The sequence below is a fragment of the Phallusia mammillata genome, chromosome 5, assembly GCF_965637545.1.
Source record: "Phallusia mammillata chromosome 5, kaPhaMamm4.hap1.1, whole genome shotgun sequence".
NCBI lineage: Eukaryota > Metazoa > Chordata > Ascidiacea > Phlebobranchia > Ascidiidae > Phallusia > Phallusia mammillata.
Genome location: NC_137256.1, coordinates 25,395,000 through 25,403,904, shown reverse-complemented (window position 1 = coordinate 25,403,904; position 8,905 = coordinate 25,395,000). Strand labels below are relative to the sequence as shown.

General features: G+C 34.2%; 1 long non-coding RNA gene across 1 annotated transcript; it reads right to left on the bottom strand.

Moving 5' to 3' along the window:
• Nucleotides 1-1,676: 1,676 nt before the first annotated feature.
• LOC145230418 (uncharacterized) lies at nt 1,677-5,815 on the bottom strand. Its single transcript, XR_013860646.1, has 4 exons — nt 5,360-5,815; nt 5,233-5,297; nt 4,783-4,890; nt 1,677-4,436 (listed from the first exon to the last, which is right to left on the bottom strand). It is a non-coding gene; the product is annotated as an uncharacterized LOC145230418 (long non-coding RNA).
• Nucleotides 5,816-8,905: the final 3,090 nt, after the last annotated feature.

The following is an 8,905-nucleotide window of genomic DNA, read 5'->3' as shown; positions in this document are numbered from 1 at the left end:
TAAGTAATAAATCCATATGTGCAGAGCAGAGACATTCGGCTTAATCCACGATCTATCCAACATAGTAGAGTTGTTGCAATACATTAGGATCAGTTAAAACTAACCTATTTTTTGTTCAATGGGTAGCTGTGGAAAAAAACAAAATAAGTAACAATTATTTTATACAAACAGAAAAGGTAAATAAATAATTTTGTTTCATATTATTTTCTTCGCTGCTTAACTTAATGTGCCCTAACAGCATCAGCTGTTTTCTGAAATACAGTTTACTGAACCAGTCGGAACCGACGCATATAAATTCGTCTTCAAGTTTATTGTTGGCGAATAATGGTAAGAGATTTTTCACGGGTAATCCCCAAATTTTGCCGCGCAAATAAAATAATCTTGCACAGACAATTGTCTTTCTGTGATATCATAATAAGACAAATACTTAATGCCTGATGCTTCAAAACTAAGGCCAAAAATGAAGTACAATAAAAAGTAGTAGACGCTTAAACCGAAATCGTTTTCGCAACGTTTTTTCATCATGATGTTTTGTTTCGCGTTGGATGCGCATGATTAGTTTTGTTTGATTTGTTTTTTTTTTGTTTTACTAAAGTTTTCTTAAGGAAAAGGAAACAGAAATATTAAACTATTTGCAATGTGATTCTATAGCGACAAGCGAGCAACGCGGCGTCTAGCGTCAAGCGATAAGGGGTTCACACACGCTACGCAGTTGGCATCAAACCGGACGACGGCAAATGCTGCAAATAGGTATTTTTGTGATGTAAAATCTGCTTTACTGCCATTAACCGACTGCTTTTGTTGTTGCTGGATATTATCATGATACTTGTTTGCAACATTTTTACCCTGGGAGTTCAAAGTACCTAAATTAATGTGTTAAAGTTTTAAAACTTTATGCAGAGTGTTTGCCCAATCTTTTAGGCCTGGGAAGAAATGGGTTAGTTCAAATTAGTAAAAAAAACATACAGTAATAACCTCAAAGCTTTTACAAGTACTTAAGAATGGATGTATGTTGATCATCGTACACACATGGAGAGTCGTGTACAATTTGCATGAGCATTTCCTTTAACTCCATTGTGGTTGACAACTTGCAAATTGCTAATAAACAAGGTTTCTGCTGTTACTAGATACTTCCAGTGTGAAGCGTCAAGAGGAAAAGTTCAGTCTGATTTAACTCTGACGCTTCAACTGAGAAAATCGTGCCGTCACGACAAGCGCGTCGTCCTGTGTGAATGGTATGTCGATGTCCGCTTATAGCAAAAACGCGTCTAGTGTGAATCCCGCTATACCTAATGTAATAATGGTATTATAAATCTGAAATATATCTAATTATGTGTTTGTTTGCAGATTTTGGTACATCTGCGGAGTGATAGTAGTCGGGTGTATGTTTTTCAAACACTTGTCAAACTTTTCTTCGGGACAGGAACGTAATTTCGTTGTTCGTCAAACTTGCGAAAAAACAACTGAGCTGGGCCCATTTGAACAAATGGACCACTTTTTACCACTGGGGGTAGTATTTTATCAAGTCGTTTGTCCGCTTTTTATTGCAGAAATGGATAGTACTAGAAAAGGCATTAGGAATACAAAAATCTAATATTTCTTCGCACACACAATCAATCAATCTTCAACTGAAAGCCCAACAGACGAAACTGACTGAACACGCAATGAATGATAAGAAACGCACGAAAGATAAAACCGAAAAACCGTAAAAGGAGGAAAAACACAACACACGACATTTATTGAAACGGTCCGGAATTTTGCTCATGCAGATATGGTAAGCCGTGGTATGGTATGTAATATAAACCCTACAACATAATGGTACAATATTATGGACGTTTATGTAATGAGGGATTCGCAGAGGCAAAAATAAATTAATAAAATTGTTTGCCAAAAAAAAACTAGAAGAGTGGCTTTCTGATATACTTCCATTTTATATATTCTATACGATATTTACCAATTAACTATACACATCATTTGATCTACACATACGATTGTTTTTGTAAACAAAAACTGATGGGTCCCCACACGCGCGTTTGTGCGGATTTACAGTAAACAAATGTTGCGGTGATTTTTACATTCTTAAGGACAAATTTTTAGAAAGCATTAACCCAACAATAAAAAAAAATTGTTCGTATTCTTTTTGCACTATTATTGTCATGTAATTACAAAATTAAAAAAACGTAACAAAGACTTAAATCTAATCTCTTGCTTTGACCCAGATATAGTCCTCCAAGGTCGGGTTTTGAACACAATTTTTTTAGAAAGCTGTAACAGTTGTGTTACAGACACTGTAAATTAAAAAGCAATTTGCTACAAGTGTATACATAACAAATTGTTTTTCATTTAACTTTGTTTCGCAAAACGAGTACCATTGACCAGTAGTAACCTCTCAGGGTGCACACGCCAAACGACTGTTTGACCTTTTGACACCGTTTTCAATAGCACACCGTCATTCGTGTTCAACAATACTGTTAAGCCTAATTTATACATGCCTTGAGTATTGAGTCCTTAATTGATTGTCAAAAAAAAACGCTACGTTATGAAGAAAGTTCTGAGCTGTGTTTGTAATACCGACTAGTTGACCTTAAGTAACCCATGATCATGCGGCAGCCAACCTGACAACGAGCATTTTAAAAAACATTTATTTGGCAAAACTCAAGTTAATTTTTTCATCTTAACTTTTATTAACAAAGTTTTTCTTGACATATACAAAACCGAAGCACGGTTATTAGGTTTAAATCACGTCATAGGTGTAAAACTTTCGCCAAAACTGAAAATGTGAGTGACCACTTAATAAAACGACATAGCATTGCTGTGCAAAACAGCTGATTTCTAATCACTGAAACGACAAGTCGTAAAACGTCTGTCCGACGTCAAGCTGAGCCCTCCCGCTATCGTAAACCAGTGAGTTACTCTCTTGGTACTTCTGCCTACAGTGTCTTTCTTGACCAAACGGGCGTTAGACACATTTATGTTTCGGGGGCCTATGGGTGAACCTCTGGGTCATACGGGGTCAAAATTCACATGGACCATCTTTAGACCAATATCTGCAATGTGTGTAAATTTGAAAAAGTTTGAACCATTCTTTCTAGACCAAAACGTGGGAACAATAGCCGCGCTAAAAATTTCACCTTTTGGGGGGCTGTGGGTGAACCGGGGGATCAAACAGGGTCAAAATTTACATGGACCATCTTTAGACCAATATCTTTAATGTGTGTAAATTTGAAAAAGTTTGAACCATTCTTTCTTGACCAAAACGTGGGAACAAATCTGCGTTAGAAAGAAAAAAAGAAAAAAGAAAAAAAGAAAAAAAAAATATAGACAAAAACAATATGTGTCCCCTTCAGGGAAGGGGACCCATAATTATGGCATGAAAAACATTAAAGTATTTGCACAAACCCATAAAGATTACAAAGCAACAAAAAATAGATAAAAACGTTCACAAACACAACTATTAAGTTACAGTGCAACTAAAATACTGATGTGCACACATAAAATAAACAATTTAAATTGATTGGTAAACATTCCTTTGTCCTTAAATTCAACGAATAAATTGACAAACATGTCAGCAGAAGTTACAGCATAAGTATTATGAGCGATAATTAAAGGAATTAAATGCACACCACTACAATTTATAACAGGGCTTTAATGAACAGATCTAACACCATTAATAGTGTATAGAGTAACATGAAACTGACCATTGAACACAGTTTGGTATATTAACAGCATTTGCAATATAGGCCCAGAATATAAAAAAACAATGAAATCACAATGGTTAAAAGTGCAGCAGCTATACTGTATACTAAAGCATAGGGAAAGGTGGCTAAGAAAAACATGACAATGTAAAAACACAATTAGATCACAATGATTAAAAGCGCAGCAGCCAGGCCTGTGGCTAAGTAATTAAAAACACAAACTGCAGACAGTGCACTGTTCGATCTATAAGGTCTGATCAGTGCATCTATGCTGTATGCCCAGTTGTGGTATCGCATTTAAAAATGAAAGTTGTCGTAATTTGTTACGCGGACAGATAAATGCATAAAACTGATAACCTGTTTGTGTCTATTACATCAAAATAATTAAAAAATAATAATACGAATTTACAATAGAAAGAAATATGTTTTGACAATGTTTTATGTTGTTCAACAATTGACATGCACAATAGTTTACTGCTTAAAAAAGCTAAACAAACATTACGATAAGAGTGTCCTAATCAGTACGTTTGCACTCGTGCATGTATCAGCAAAGTCAATATCAATGTTATTTCAATTTTCTATCCCACATGAGCAGTGAAGGTTGCCCCACTGTACATCAATACAGACAGGTTAGGCTGCTGAATTCACTTGTCAAGTTTCTTAGTTAACAGTAGGTTGATTTCGCAGAACAGCTTATCGAGTTTTTGCATCAAAATCTTTTGCTGTTTAAGGTCATGTTGTCTGAAATTCAGAGGTATCGGGTTTAAATTGGACAACAAATAACAACAAAAGCTATTCAAATTAACAGACAATTCACCAAAATATAATCCTTAAGAGCAGTAGATTTGAACCTTTTTAGAAACTCACAGATTAAAAAGCAGTCCTTTAGAAAAGATACGTTTATGTTGAAAACAAATTTATTTTATTGCACTAACCATGTGGTAACATATGGTTCATTAAACCAATCATTTAACAAGAAAGATTAAAGTGCTTGCTTAAACGCACAATAAAGTTATGCAATAAACTGAATTTGAATGTATTTGTTGAACTTCAGTAACATGCAAAAATACCAAATTAAATTTTGTACCTTGTTGATTTCCTGGTGTTGCTTCTTTGAGGGAACCACTATAGTACTTCCTTGTCATTTTTCTTGCATAAAGATCCATCTCGTTCGGAGGTCATGTGGTATGAAATACTAAGGTAAAATTGAATTACAAATACCTCATTATCATTCATGTCAGCAATAACAAAATCTATTGAAATTGGTAGATATGTGGCAAAATATATATCTTAGAAAACATTTTGTTTCTAAACGGGGAATCACAACTAATAAATGATTGTAAGCAAAGTGTGTGAAACGAATACATATTTTTTTCATTGCATATTAACTGTGCCTAAAAAAACAATACTAACTTTAATATACATGTGTGCATTAAGGGGTGTTAGGTCTAATGCAGGTTGTGACTACATATATACACTCACGCTAAATTCTATGACAACATTTAAGTATGTGAATATTGCTAAATAAGCATAGTACCTGATGCAGTTTCTCATTGACCGATCTCCCAATGTACAGAAAGTCAGATTGAATTGATGGACGTTCTGAAAATGGAGCTACAGAAGTAAAACTAGTTTACTTTGATAATGTTTATGCAAGTACTTACAACAATATTGGTCAATTAGCATCAGTTGCAATCTATTAAATTGTATTCCAAATGAACCAGAACAGCAAAAGCCCTATGCCTGAAACATACAAAGAACCAAGCCAGCAAACAGCTGCAAACTTGTGAACAAACAGTTAATATACAAGTCTGAAAACCGTAGATCTGATTACACAAATAAACTTTAAAGCACCTAACACAGGCAACTTCCTACATCTGTTAACAAAATAAACAAACTGTAAACCTGGAAAGATTAAAAAGACTTATCTTATAATAAAAACATCCTGAGTTCCTAAACCTGTAAACAACAAAAAAATGTTTAATCTGTAAATCAGCAAAAGTAAAATAAACTGTTAACCTTCATAAACAAACACCCTAAACCTGTGAACAACAAAAACATGTAAACTGTAAATCAGGGAAGTTAAAATAAACTGTTAACGATCATAAACTAACAACCTAAACCTGTGAACAACAAAAACATGTAAACTGTAAATCAGGGAAGTTAAAATAAACTGTTAACGATCATAAACTAACAACCTAAACCTGTGAACAACAAAAACATGTAAACTGTAAATCAGGGAAGTTAAAATAAACTGTTAACCATCATAAACAAACACCCTAAACTTGTATACAACAAAAACATGTAATTTGTAATTCAGGAAAGTGAAAACAAATTGTTAACCTTCATCAACAAACACCCTAAACCTGCAAACAACAAAAAACATGTAAACTGTAAATCAGGGAAGTTAAAATAAACTGTTAACCTTCATAAACAAACACCCTAAACTTGTATACAACAAAAACATGTAATTTGTAATTCAGGAAAGTGAAAACAAATTGTTAACCTTCATCAACAAACACCCTAAACCTGCAAACAACAAAAAACATGTAATCTGTAAATAAGGAAAGTTAAAATAAACTGTTAACCTTCATAAACAAACACCCTAAACTTGTATACAACAAAAACATTAATTTGTAAATCAGCAAATGTAAAATATACTGTTAAACATCATAAACAAACACCCTAAACCTGTAAACAACAAAAAACATGTTAACTGTTAATCTGGAAGATTAAAATAAAACGTTAACCATCATTAACTAACACCCTAACCCTGTAAACAATAAAAAATGACTAAATCTGGCAAACAGGTATATTATCACTAAAATGTAATGACTAAAATGATAATGATTAAAAACTACAAAAATGTTAAATAATGATTAAAACCTGAAAAGATGTTAATAAGATCATGCTAAAACCTGCATTAATGTTTATTTAAAATAATGATTGAAACCTGGAAATATATTTAATAAGACAATGATTAAAACCTGCGAAAATGTTAATAAGACAATGATTAAAACCTGCAATAATGTTTATTTAAAATAATGATTGAAACCTGGAAATATATTTAATAAGACAATGATTAAAACCTGCGAAAATGTTTAATAAGACAATGATTAAAACCTGAAAAATGTTTATTTAAAATAATGATTGAAACCTGGAAATATATTTAATAAGACAATGATTAAAACCTGCAAAAATGTTTAATAAGATAACGTCGAACTTGTGAAAAAGTTATTCTTAACTAAAAGGTAACTGATACATTCCTAAAAAACACAAAAATTTGGTAAAACCTGCAAAAAACTAATGAAATATATTAATACCCCAAATATGAAAAAGTCATTAATGCACGTTGACACTTACACTTTACCTTGGAAATGTAGAAATGCTCAATAACAAATATTGAATTGAACCAAATTTATATAACACAATAGATCAATCAAAAGCAGGTCCTGAAAAATAAAACAAAAATGTTTTGACATTTGATAGCAAAGTATTTAATACAAGTAGTACACACCTGGAATGAAGTAAACAATAGTTGAAAGCATACAGACTGAAGTCTCAATTCTAACTTTACTACTACTTTCTGAGCACTTGACGATGGTGGTTCAGGTGGTTAGAGCGACACATAAACAAACACAATACTGTAATGATATTTAAAGAATCTGTCGGCTGATGTAAAAAGGCACAACACCCCCCAAGAACTGGTCTACTTAAAAAGAAATAAAGGATAGTTAAAGTAAACTCAACACACATTTTTGTTGATGAAAGAGGGAAAATGCAAGCAAAATTTAAGTCACAATAATATTGATGGTAGTTGCTCTTGGTTCATAACCAGCCTCAATTAAGAAGTTCAGGCATCATCAGTAGGAAAGTCAGAAAAAACGTTTGAACCACCACCGTCCCTGTACGGCCGACGTAAAAAACACAATACAAGCTTGCCTTAACGAACTGTCCTGCATACAAATGTCGCAAATAGCCTATAAAGGTAAAAAGTGAGTCTGGTGTGTTTTACAACCACCCAAGCAGTCATTGCCCCGTTATGACTAGGTGGCCTGGCCAAGTAGGTTACGGAACTGAACTAATAAGTAAATCTAATTCCAAACACAAAAAACAGGCTTAACCAGCACAAGTGGAACAGGGGACATTTTTAAGCGCTTTGGCTACTAGATAAGTTTACTTAAACGAACAAGTGAGTTATATCCTTGCTTGATATCTAGTACAAATTTACTTCCAACGGAAAGAAAAGTGTAACAGTAATAGAAGCAAGAACAACAAAAGCTGGTCAAAACCCAAAAACAAATCCACAATAACCCTATCTTTACAGTTAATCACCTTAATGCTATATCAGAAGTTTTTGTTTAAGAGTCCAGTGATGATTACAGCGTATAACAACATGAGATCACTGTTCTCTGCCCTGCGAGACCCCCCTTTCAAGGACCCAAATGAATTACGCAAAGGCAGGGATGGGAAAATTTAACAACAGTTTGCGCCCTATCAGGGTGGCTCACGGGACTTTTCTGGCGAAATGCTATGTCGGCCCTCTCAGGCTTTCGAGCCAAAGCCTTCATTGAGAGTAACTGTATCCGGTACTCGGTCCCGCCTGCACCGCGGCCAGCGCATGCGGTGGAGGCCATGCCAAGTCGTGTTTCTATGCGCACCTTAGTTTAGCTAAAGCCATTTAGCAACGCGCCACACCTAGATAGAAAACGATCTAAGCTAAATTCCTTAAGTGGCGCGTCAATCCCAAGCGTACCCCACCTATGTTACCTAACCTAATCTTAGTTAACGAGCGCTACTCTAGCTGTAACCCTAGCGCCAACTTTCTGACATAGTAGCACTCCTACAGACTTGGACCATTCTTTGACCACCGAGGAAGACTTCCTTCACGAGTCAACCTCGGCAAAGAATAGGTCACTCACCCTAGCGCCAGTTAACCTAAGTTAGGCCTATCAGTTCCGCAAACCCAGTTGACCCACGACAGACTCATATGTTTACATACAATTAAATAGTTGAAGTTGAGAGATGTTGGTTGATTGATGGACACATCGCAGATATACAAAAATCTGCAAACAAACAAACACATATATGTTTATAATAAATAATATTATATAATATTTATAAATAGTTTATAATATTTATAAATAGATGCATTTAAGATTTTTAATACCATTTTTACATTAGGTATTGAATGTTTTGATTCTTTACAA